Source organism: Galeopterus variegatus, unplaced genomic scaffold (assembly GCF_000696425.1).
Source record: "Galeopterus variegatus unplaced genomic scaffold, G_variegatus-3.0.2 Scaffold2609, whole genome shotgun sequence".
Lineage (NCBI taxonomy): Eukaryota > Metazoa > Chordata > Mammalia > Dermoptera > Cynocephalidae > Galeopterus > Galeopterus variegatus.
In genome coordinates this window covers 21248-33731 of record NW_007728720.1, presented here as the reverse complement: position 1 = coordinate 33731, position 12484 = coordinate 21248, and the positions used below count along the sequence as shown (strand labels likewise).

The 12484-nt window shown below is 44.4% G+C and overlaps 1 protein-coding gene across 3 annotated transcripts in view; it reads right to left on the bottom strand.

Annotated features, from left to right (window-relative positions):
- Nucleotides 1–6710, bottom strand: part of COL4A6 (collagen, type IV, alpha 6) — a 62620-nt gene extending 55910 nt beyond the window's left edge. For all 3 annotated transcript variants that reach the window (XM_008582429.1, XM_008582430.1, XM_008582431.1), the window contains exons 1-2: nucleotides 6582–6710; nucleotides 5384–5428 (exon numbers count right to left, since the gene is read on the bottom strand). The gene's annotated coding sequence lies outside the window, so the exon portion shown is untranslated. The remainder of the gene's footprint in view (nucleotides 1–5383; nucleotides 5429–6581) is intronic.
- Nucleotides 6711–12484: the final 5774 nt, after the last annotated feature.

Here is a 12484-nt window from a genome sequence, read left to right as displayed (position 1 = left end):
TGGGATCCGAACCCTCGGCGGGAGCGCCACCGCGCTTCCCAAGCGGCGCACTAGCGCAGTGCGCCACCGGGCCGGCCCGGAATATGTCTTTTTAAAACTATCAAAAGCTGGTTGTGTGGTGCGCATGGAGCAAAGAGATGACCTGAAAGACCAGAAATCTGGACATGTCAATAAGAAGTAGATTCCCACCCATCCCTAAACACGCTTTTTAAAGCCAAGTATATATATTTAATGATTTGAGGGATATATGCCATGTGTTCAAAAATGAACTTTTCAAATTATTAGAGGAAACAATCTTTGGTCAAATTCTTATAGAGAAAATGCTCTGTATAATTTCTGAAAAATGCTCTGTTTCATTTCCATTGTTGCTATAGTTGTTGGAAGTAGACAGACTGTTAATACAAAAGTGTGTCTGCACCACTGGATTCATAGAATGCTAAGTCCAGGGGAGGATCAATAAACTTGTCTTTGCGTTAAACTTCCTGTTTAGTTGCACTGGGGAGACCAAGGCAGCTTACTAGAGTCCTCGACTTTTTATTACCAACTGGAATGGTTATGCTTCTTTACCCTGAAGATCCACATTATACCTTGCCCAGATCTGTGTCTTGAGAGGCTGGCCTCTATGGACTGTACCACCTAGGCTCCCTTTCCCTCTGTCTCCCAGTTGTATTTGGCCACTGAGAGACACAGGCTGGAGATTGCAGCAGGAGGAGAAAGGACACAGGTTTTTTATTTCTGCCATTTCCTCCTTCCCTGTCTACATTTCTGGCAATGGACACATTTCTCTAAGTCTTAACTCCTGTTGGGCAACAGTTATTCCATTGCTCCTGGTCTCACTGGGTTCCAGTATTACCATTCCATTCCCCGCCTACCCCACCTTCTGGTGTAGAGGTGCTAACAGCTTTGAGTTCCTTCACCATCCACTGTTGTTTCCTTTAATCCTGCACACATCCTTTAAATATATCCTTTATTCACTCTATGCAGTTAAACCCTTCATATAGTGTCTGTTTCCTGCTGGGATCCTGATTACCACTGTAAAATTCCCCAGCCAACCTTGCTAGGGGTTATCTCTCAGCTGGGTAACAGGGATAAAGTTAAGGCAAGACAGCATGCTGGCTCAGTACCAGGGATTTTCCTTACTCCTTAGGACCTTGATTCTGTTTGATGCCAAAACCTGTGTCTGGATTCTTACCCTTCAGTATCCACATTTTTTACTTTGGCCCAATCTTTCTCTAGTTTTCTCACCTGATCTCCTGATATCTCCTACCTGTGGGATTTCAGGGATACCTGTTTACTCTTTCCTACCTTAGCTGATTTCTCTGGAGTTAACCACTGATCTCTGACTCAGACCTGTAAGCCCTTTCGCATCCTGCTGACCCCACAGGATGGTGGATAAAGTGTGCTTTGAGCCAGTCAGACCTGAGCTCCCATCCCAGCTTTGCCACTCCCCAGCTAGAACCTCAGTTCTCTCATCTATAAAATGGAGATGAATAATACCTACCTTTTAGGGTTGTTGTCAACATTAAAAATGAATGATGTCTATCCCACTGGGTTATGGTTAAAATTAAGTAAGACTAGATTCACTAATTAGGAGCTCAATAAATGATAAGTCTTCTTCCAGGCACTACAGGAAGGCTAACCCACAGGGCCAAGCTCTACCTCCTCTCGATTCTCAGTACCACAACTTCTGGCACATTGCCCTTTCTGGTTATTGCTAGTGATTTTACATATGTGTTTGCCAACTCTTCAAGAACATGTAGCTCTTTGAGGAAGGAAACCATGGTTCTATATAGCCATAGGGACTGAGCACACAGAATAGAATAGAATAGAAGGATCTGCTGTATTCCAGAAAAGCAATGTTCCTCAGAATCCAGTTTCAAAGGAAAAGTTTCCACTTGGTGAGTGCTATGTGTTCATTCTGAGGATATAAATCTAGTGTGGTCATTTACAAGTCTCTAGGCAGGGAAATGTTTGAAATTGACTCCATGGAAAAAGCTAAATATAAATTGCAAACGACAACTTGACAACCTCTGCTCTCAACTTATTTGAACTGAAAACATTTGATAAACATACATTTCTTTCTTTTTTTTCCTTTTTTTTTTTTTTGTCTTTTTTCGTGACCGGCAACGGATCGCCACCCTCAGTGTCGCGCCCGTACCGGACCGGGACCGGCAACGGGATCGCAACCCTCGGTGTTGTGCCCGCACCTCGCTCAGCCAGTGAGCGGCCGGTCTGTATGTGGGATCCAAACCCTCGGCGGGAGCGCCACTGCGCTCCCAAGCGGCGGACTGTAGCAGTGCGCCACCAGGCCGGCCCAAAGATACATTTCTTATGGGTGCCAACAGCCTCACCTCACAGGTGGGATATCATTAAAAGCCACAGCCACAGCCATCGCTAATCTACATTGTTCTGATGTTGAATATCTTAATGAATGCTTGTTTGTTCACTCTCTCAATTGGTTGCTATGCCCCTTAGAGCAAAGACTTGGATTATCATGAAATGGCTACTAGCCCACTCATGTTAAAATTGTCTACATGATAGCAAAAATGGAGTTTGGGGACCAAAACCAGTGACACATATGTTAATGATTAGTCAATATGAAGAGAGGAACCAGATCTGATCTGGTAGTGATCCAGTGTTGGAGAAGCTGTTGGTTTCAGCCAAATTGCTTAATATGTGTTGCTGAAAGTTGAGCAAAATAATTAGTCTGACTGGGCCTATGGTGTCTGTGTTTTCCTCTGTCTGAAGGAGTCCTGCCAGTCTTAGAACTGTTGCTTTTATAGACCCTAGGGATTGGAATCAGCCCCCCAAATATTTTTAGAGTTCCTACTATATGTTGAATTCAGCCCTGGGCCTCTGGGGCTTCTGAGAGGAGCAGAAGACATACTCTGTGTGTTCAAAAGCTAGATGAGACTATCACATAAGACAATTAATAAATACCATGGGGCTGTATGTAATGAGGAGCTTGAGTGTGGAACAGACACCAAGGACTCCTGGGAGATTACAGATGGAAGGAAGAGGTAAGCACTGAACAGAAGATGCTCAATAAATACTTCTTGAAAACCTGGAAGAGAGGGAAAGAACAAGGCACAAGGATTTCGTAGAGTACCGAGGCTTGGAGCCTGAAGCTTGAGTAATCAAAAGTCAATAGAGAACACGTGCAACCTTTGGTGAAGGGAAGGGCCAAGGAAGGGGGGACTTCTATGGGGGCAGCAAGCTCACTTGGAGGAGTGTGGACAGCCGCAACTCATTCCCCCAAGCAATGCAGCCCCAAAGACCAGCGATCAATTCCTGCAAACTCTAGGGCTCTCTTGGCCACAAGTTAGAGGTAGAAGTGTCCAGCTGGACTCTTGGGGCAGGATCCGGCTCAGAACTGGAAACAGCCTCAGCCTCACAGGATTCGCTCCCTTCCAGCTCCCATTAGAAAGAGGCTGCAGGAGAAAGGGCATACTAACACTGCAAGCTCCAAACTGCCACTCATCTCTGGTAAAGCCAGGTTCACAGGCTGAATGGAAGAGGCTGCCTCAGTTTTCTAGTTTCCCTCACCCACCGGCTCCCAGAAGACACACAGTCTGAGAGAAGACTCTAGCTAAAGTGGCCACAGGAACACAGCCATAAGAAAACAGCAGTGGGAATACTGTGAATTTCATGTAATGCAGTCGAGCTGACAGCTCTTTGTTACACTATGACAGGGGAGGCCTGACACAATCCACTACAGGAAAAAGGCTGTTTCAGAAACACATTTGGTTGGTTTTCATAAGGGTGACTGACTGAGCGATAATGATGAGCAAGAATGCTAGATTATTGACTCACTAAGTCAAGGACTTGAAATAGGGTAATTTTGTTTCCTTCCTTACATTTTTCCCAGGAACATTCTGGATTTTTAAAATTTTTTGATGAAATATTTTGTTGCATATCTTCTGGAGCTATCTATTGGTCTTTTGATTGGCCTCTGTGTTTGTCTTCAGCACATTGCTTTCCTATGGCTTTGAATTTAATAAAAATCCTTGGTATTAAAAAAAAAATACAACAACAAAATGTCAAGGGATGTCATAAAAAGATGGCCAACCCCATCCACTTATTTTTCCATTGGCCTATTTCTGGGCATTTCCCAGACTCTGCAGTTGAATAAAATGCAAAAATTTGATGGGTAACTTGTTGATACATGTAATAAACACAAGGTAAATGAGCCTTCTCTTCTCCAAATCCACAGAGGTCTACTAGATCCAGGGAGAAAATGGAGCAGATGATAGTACTTTTGAGGGCAGAGGCATATGCTCCCTCTACATCCACATAGTAGAGTGCTAGCACATAGCAGGTGCTCAAGAAATACCTGTATATTGGCACAAAGAGATTTGAATATCCTTCACTGATACTAGATGATTATGTAGCATAACACAAGAAGCTGTTAGGTCTAGGGCTTCCCAAACTGTGCTTTGATAAGGTTCAGAAGAACCCCTTAGAGGTTGATGGAAGAATAAAACCAGGCTCTAGGACCTCCCTCAATTGGAGGAGCTGCATTTTTGTTGTTGTTGTTGTTCTATTTGCTGAGCTTCCACACAAGATTTTGTTTTTTCCTTAAACAAGATTGAAAACCCCCTGCTGTAGACAGACACAGCCCAGGCTAAGGATTAAATATACAGAGAAGAGGCAAGAGATAAAACTAAAAAGTGATAGCCAGTAAGTTCCAAATATTGTATTTCAAAGGCTGGTGAAGTGTTACCATGAAATCTCTAGTGGTGGGAAAAGTGGGGATATAGGACAGAAATGGAGAAACTAAGGGATTGGGCTGGATGGAATGGGAAAAGAAAATGACTGCAAGCTTCAAATCCCCCATTTATCTTCAGCAAAGCAGAGGTCCACAGGATAAATGGAATAGACTGCCTTCAAGTGATCTTTGGAGTAGTCACTTTGTAAAAACGAAAGGGAAATTCACTCTGAAATGAAGTAAGAGTGAAGAGAACAAATTACTGGAATAAAATGTATCAAGATACACTAAGAATTTTTCTACCTAATCTCGTGTCCCTTGTTAATTTTCTTACAATTTGTACGTATATGCTCTAATGTGGCTCTGTCTTTATACCTTAGAGCCAGTCCCTATCTCCAATCAAAGCTCCCCTCAACGCACAAGACCTAATTAATTTTGGTTAAGATATTGAAAAATTTTTATAGCTATACATGTCCCTCCACCTTCCAACCATCTGACTTGAATCCAAGGGTAACTGTGTGTGATCACTTGTATCTTCAAACCTCACCCCACGAATCTCAACACTTGACCCTGAACATGCTTGCGTGAGACAAAATGTTGCTAAGGCCAAAGTGCCTGAGCTATGAGGCAGAACCTACAAGATGATATTAGAAATGTTTTTGTGGACACACTCACCGGAATCCCATTGATGCCAAGAAAGCCAGGAACTCCCAGGGGACCCTAAAAATAAGGAGCAGGAGGGGGAATGTAAGAGGCCATCATTCAATTGATGTCTGTTAGAGTTGGTAGGTTTGTTTATGTGATTTACTGACCTAAGTGGTTAAGAAGCGTTTTATACCTCCTTCCCCACATTGTATTGCTTTGCTCCCTACTCCAGTTCCAAGTGATCACTTGCTTCTACCTGAGGTCTTGGACACATCTGTGTTCTGAGACCAGCTTTTGTCTTAGGCAGTGTAGTGTTAAGTCCTAAACTTAAAGCTCAATATAATGTACTGCCTTGACATTTGGGGAAAGCAAGAAGGGCCTCAAATGGCGTAACCACAAGTTCCCCTCCCCATTCTGCTTCTTCAGATGAGATCCCCTAGTCTTTATCAAACGGACCAGGTACAATTCCTGCTTATCCCTGAATAGTGGTTTCAGTTCAATCACATCCTCCTTCAGGAACTAGGGACACCCCAGCCTCTTGATACTACAAAGTCTGCCTCCCACAGCCTCTTCTAGCTCACTCTGTTCCCAAGTGCAACTCCTGTGTGGCACTATGTGATATGTGATGTCCTCTTTTCCTGAGCTGTGAATATATGTGACTAATAAATAGTCATCAATCTCATCTGTCCAGTATCAGGTGTCATGTCTTAGGCCATCCCCATAATCCTAGTGTGGGAATCGCTCCCTCACCAAGGGGGTGAAAAGGAGGTGATTAAAATAGGCAGGGAACATAAACTGAGCTGACATTATCACTCTCCTTTCTTGTAGCTCTTTCCCTATATTTGTGGCCCAGATTTCTTCCAAGCATTCTAGCCCCTTGCTTCCCAGTCTCTTTGCTTGGATTTCTGATCTGCACTGCACAGCTGATTGGACTTCTGACCCATGCCCAGTTCAAACCCACATGATTTCTGACCACAGTGAGCCCACTTGTTTAGCAAGTAGCTAACACATTCACTTTACAGTTTGCTTGTCCTGGGAGTCTCTCCAGAAATGGGTTGACCCATCAGCAGCACATCACCCATCCTGTCTTATTAAAGTATGTAGCCTGGCACCAAAGTATTCAGGAATAGTATTATTTCCATAAATGAGCAGAAATAAGATGTAGAACTTTTGACCTTCATACTTGTGGCCCATGCATCAAAGGGAAATCAAGCTTTGGTACTCTTACCTTATCTCCTTTTGGTCCATATGGTCCCAGAGGGCCTGGGGAGCCCCTTTCTCCTTTCAGCCCTGCTAAACCAACAGGGCCAGCAAATCCTTGAGGACCTGTTGGACCTTGAATTCCAACTGGTCCAGGTCGCCCCTAAGATGGACAGAAGTAGTGCAATTAGTCAATAAAGGACTTAACATCAACACTTTCACTTTCCCATGCACAAAGAACATTGTCATCACATCACTAAATAATTTTGGCTTAGAGATCTGTGAGACAAGCCAAAGTTCCAGACATGGATCAGAAAAGGCTATTTTAGGGGCTGCTAAGCTTATTTGGACAGAACACATTTTATAAGCACATTTAATAAGATTCATGTGCACCCAGATCCTTCAACTTTGTACTTCTTAGGAGATTAATTCTTCAGGCTGGATAATATTGTCCTCTTCCTAGTTAATGCCAGGCCATCCATCAGATTGTCAAAATAGTGAGAGAACAGAATGCTGGAGAGCATCATGACATTTTGTAACTCACATACAGATGGCCAATCACATGGTTGCAGTGAAGTCCAGCAATGGCTGTGCCTAAAGAACATTGCCCCAAGGGGATAACCCAGGAATCCATGAGCTGACCAACCTGTCAGAACTCATCTTTGTTGGCACATCCCAGGATCCCATCACTGCACATGGTAATAGACACTCAGAGGGAAAACACACACAAACATATACACATTCACACACATAACTAATTATTTGTTCTTCCTCTCTATCCCTTTCTCTTCCACCCCCCAATCTGTACAGTGCTGAATGTGTAAAATACAAGGAGCCTGAGAATATCCACTAAGTATCAATTATGATAGCAAGAGGGAGCAGCGTGAGGATTTTGAATGCCCTGGTTATAAAATGTCTGTAACAATTAAGTCTGAGAGTTCAGGCTGACATTTTAAAGCAGACTAAGACTGAGAATTAACCCCAGTGGGTGCTACACAGGCAGGCTGGTCTATCATTTAGAACAAATCCCAGTAAGAACTGAATTTTCTTGGCAGAGAAGTAAAATCATTAGTAATGTGCATTACTTCTCAGAGAACACACCACTATATTTGGTAGAAAACCTATTTACATAAATTCTTCCCATCTCCACCTTTTGGCCCCTTTACTGTCCACAATTTCCTAAAAATCTTTAAAAAACCGAAGAAAGCCTGTTAAGCATGCCCTTTACTACTCACCTTCAAAGTTTACTTTTTAAAAGGCTAAAAATGGGACAGATGCCTTATGTAGGGGCTGGAGTCACGTACTGGAGAAGCAAGTGGCCACCAGCTGTGCTGGTCCTTTGCAGTATAATTTCCAGTGTCAATCAAGCACATGAAGACCTAGGACTCTTGTAAACAAGTAAAAGATGTTCTTCCTTAGGAAATGCAATTCTCTGGGGCACCACCCACCACTTGACCTTTCTCGACACTCAAAATGGAGCCTACAAAAAGTGCTAGGCTGCAAACAATGTAAAAGGCTTACTTCTGGAAATGATGGGAGTAAGAGGTGGGCTTTCATTTTTTAGGCTCCTACCTCCCACTGTCAGAATTTTGTTAACAATGATTCTGTTATTTATTATTCTTGTGATTTTCACAAAATCAATATACATGTATACATATGTATGTGTGTGTGTATATGTATATAAAGAAACTAAAAAGAAAAATAGCAATACTTAAAAAAATAGTACTGGGATGCTGTTGCGGATGAGTGAGGAAGTCGAAAATGTGGGCCTAGGTTTCAAGACTGATGTGCACAAGCCATAGCAAACAGTACAATTTTGGCCTAGAGCAGAAGTGTTGCGGGAACACAAAGGAAGGGCTGGCCATGCAGGGTCTGTGGAATGCTCACATTTAACCCATGGCTGGGGGGAGTTCCAGGCCACATTGGAAAGGCTGAGTGGGCCCCAGCTGAAGCAGGCCTGGGAAGCAAGGCAGGAAAGTTGAAGACTTCATGTGGTAGGACTTTGGGAACCCTCAGAGGCTTGGGAACGGGGTGGGGAGGGTTGGCACTGAGAGGACAGCAGTGTTTCAGGGCTGAAAGTCATCCAGGAGCATTCAGGAGGACATATGTGTGTCAGCATGGGGCCAGAGAGCCTGCCTGAGACTGGAACAAGGGAGGCAGATAAGAACCAGCTGTCGGGGAGGAGGGGACTGCTTGGTGGGAGTATAGGGGGCAGGATGAGCTTGCTGAGGCCATGTTATTACTAGCAGAGAGGACCCAGTCAAGGCATTGAATGCGTGACCCCAATCCAAGCACCGCCAAAAGTTTTCCCATGTAAAAGGAGGGGAGGAGGACAGCATTATAATGTATTGTGTAGCCACTGAGAGAGTGGACTGTGGTGTGGCCCAATTCCCATCCTACTCACAGCACTAGAGAGAGGAACCTGAGCAGCCCCAGGCATGGGTGCATGGGCTGACACACTCCACCTGTGGTCCCTTGTCTTTGCAAGCACATGCTCATCAGCAAGGGTAAGCAAGGAGATTTGGGAGTGAGGTAATTCTAGGGCTGGACTTAACAGGAACTCTGATCCGGTCCAGAAAAGGCAGGGTTCCTTTCTCTTGGCTGGGTGGATGTGCTGAATTTGCCAAGTCCACTGTTTTAGCCAGAGAGCTGAAAGTGAGTCTCCATAAGAACTCCTGGATTTTTTTTTTTTTTAGTCCCACTCTTTTTCCAAAAGGGCGCTTGAAAAGGCACTCCTTGGAGGAACGTGTACTTCTGGGCTGGCCCCAGGTGTTTGGGTTGGTGGCCATGTCAGCAGCCCAGCTCAAAACCTCCCAGACTGACTTAAGGGCCAGAAACAGGGCCTGTAGGATGTCTGGAGGCTGCTGAGGCCCTTCTGGAGGCTGCAGTCATAGGATATGAGACAAGGAGCCTTCCCACCCACTGAGTTCCTTTCATATGGTGGCACAGAGCACCAGGAAGAAATGAAGGTGGCCAAGAAAACAAATAAGAATGACACATTTCTTCTGTGGGTTGTTCTGTCAGCCATCTCTACATATGCTTACTCTGTGCTTATAGCCGTATGATCTTTTTTCCTCCTCTCCAGTGCACAGGGTTTCTGTCTCAGCACCCAGTGTATTGCTGGAGCTTAATACTTCAGCAATGAACGGCTTTTTTTCCTCCCTCCAGATGCTATTGGTGACACTTTTCATAATGGCCAGCAGAGGTCAGTGTGAGAACACAGAGGCTACAGATAAGCAGGTAGGTGGGTGGGCCTGTCCCACTACAGAGAAAAAGAAATCAAACCAGTGTCAGAGAAATCACAGAATGTTCGAGCACAAAGGGCCCTTAGAGACCACTCAATCCAGGCTTTATTTTATACACGGGGGCAAAAAAAGCTGAGAGAAGAGGACAGACTTGTTTAGGTTACATAGATAGTAGGAATGCATGGGACTAAAATCAGACAGCCTGTTGCCAGTGTGTGGCTCTCTCCCTGTTTGCCAGTGGCAGATGTCGTAGGGGGCCCCAGGCCCACCCCTGGGACTGTCCCCATCAGCAGGCTGCAGCAGCCAGATGCTCACACATCATTTCTCTCTTCCTAATCCCGATCGTTTCATAGAACCAATCTGAAACATCATCGCTGTTTGGACTGCTAGCAGAATTTCAATGGACTTGGACCAATGCCCTGCCCTGATACATGTCATTTATTTTGGCAAATAGACCCAGACAGGGCAGAAGGGACTCCTCAAAGTCTTTCCAACAAGCTCTCCTACTTCCATCTGCTCAGGAGTTTTAATATGCACATCAGGGTCTAATTCTCAAGGGAATGAGTTAGGACTCGTGCCTAAGGTCAGGAACTGCAGGTCCACCACCGCAGCCCAAGCTGGCTGCCTGCTGTTGACCACCGAGGGTTGGGGTCAGTGTGCAGTTTAAGGTAACCTTTGATCAGGCCCAGATAACTGGAGTAACAGATCCAGAAATGAGGCTGTCTATAAAGTAGTAGACATATGCAGAAATAGCATCTAAGAAACTTAAAATCACATGCCTCAGACTAGGTAGGACTGTGAAATTGATGGAGGGGGCTGAGTTTTCATAACTTGGTCCCTTTCTGCTTTTTCATCCCTCCCTCAAGGTTCTAGTGTTCTTCTCCCATAAAATTAAAATTTGTTCCTCAGGAAGAATCTGAAACTCATTCTCACTGAGGCATAAATGACTGACAACAACTTAGAGCTTTACTTTTCCCAGGGGGATTGTAGTTTAATGGAGAGCAAAGTGTTAAGCTAAGGGATGCAAATGATATTTATGAACCAGGGAAGGGAGAAGGGTGTGCACAGTCCTTCTTAAGGCCCCGGTTGTATTTCAGGAGTTGGCACAGTGCTGTTAGGTAGACCTGGAGTCAAATCTCCTTCCTACCATTTAACAACTATGTGACTTTGAGCAAATGACTTAACCGTTCTGAGTCTCAAAGGATTGGGTGCAATCATAGTTCTTGTATAGAATTATTTTGAGCATTTAAGTGAGTTAATGAATGTAAAACAGCTTGGCAGATAGAATGAAAGTATCAGTTCCTTTTCCTCTTTGGGTATCATTTATGGTAAAATGGATAATTTAGGAGTGGGTACTTAATGCTCCTTCCCTTAAGCGTAAGTGGGAGGTGCACAGACATCACTGAGAAGCCCTTTCTGGGGCAGAGGTGTGTGCCCAGGAATGAATGAGCTTGCATGGTGGCACCCTACATCTATGAGAGCATTTCTCCCCTTACTTAGTGCTAGTGCCCTCGTTCTCCTGGGCACTTGGCTCCTTAGTGTCTGCTCATTCTCCTAAATGGACCTCATCGATATGCTATTGACTCCCAAATCTGAACCTCCAGCCCAGATTTCTCTTCTGAGTGTGTCAGATCCTTGTAGCCAATGGCTTGTCAGACCTCTTCACCTGGATATTCCAACTGAAACCCAATATGACCAAAACTGAACTCATCATCTTCTCCTCATCCCTATTCCCCAAATCAGTTCCTTCCTCCTGAGTTAATAGAATTAATTCAGTAAATGGCACCATCCACAAAGGCGATCAAGCCAGGAACCGAGGGGTCCTCCATGACTCCTTCCTTTCCCTCATCTCCTACATCCAATCCATCAGCAAGGGCTGTCAACGCCACCACCAAAATATAACTTAAATCTGTTCATTTATCTTTATCCCCATAGTCTTCGTGCAGGTCTTCTTCATCTCTGCCCTAGAGTGTTACCATAGCCTCCCAATTGATCTGCTACCCTGCAATCTTGCTTTACTCTATCCTAGCATCCTGTCCCAGGGCCCTTGATGTGCTTTTGCATATGCCTCTTCTCTCTTGGCCAGCTCCTATTTACCTTTCGGGCTCCAACCAAGATATTAGCTCCTCAACAGAGCTTTTCATGATTATCCCTACCCCACAGTGTGGGCTAAGTAGCCTGTTTATGTGTCCCCCCCCCAATATACTGAGATCCTTGAGTATAGGGCCTGTGTCTTACTCCCCACTGAATCACCTGTGCTAAGCACAGTGCTTGGTGCACAGTGAGTGTCCAGGAAACGTTTGCAGAATGAGTGGAGAAATGAACAGATGAATATACACATGGAAAGTCAGTGGCCCGGTTACAGCGGTATCTTCTTTGGAAGTCTAGATAATTGCAAGAGTGCAATCAAGAAACATTTGATTGCAGAACCACAGAAAAGAGAGTTGCATAAGACTTAGGACACTGGGCTGGCCAGTTAGCTCAGTTGGTTAGAGCACAGCCTTGTAACACCAAGGTCAAGGGTTTGGTTCCCCAAAGCCCCCCCCCCCCAAAAAAAAAAAAAAAAAAAAAAAAAAAAAAGACTTAGGAAGTCATCCAGTTCAGGATGGAGAAACTGAGACTCAAAAAAGGGGCACTTACCAAGTTTGTACAATATCAACTCTAGATTTTTAAAAACACAATACCA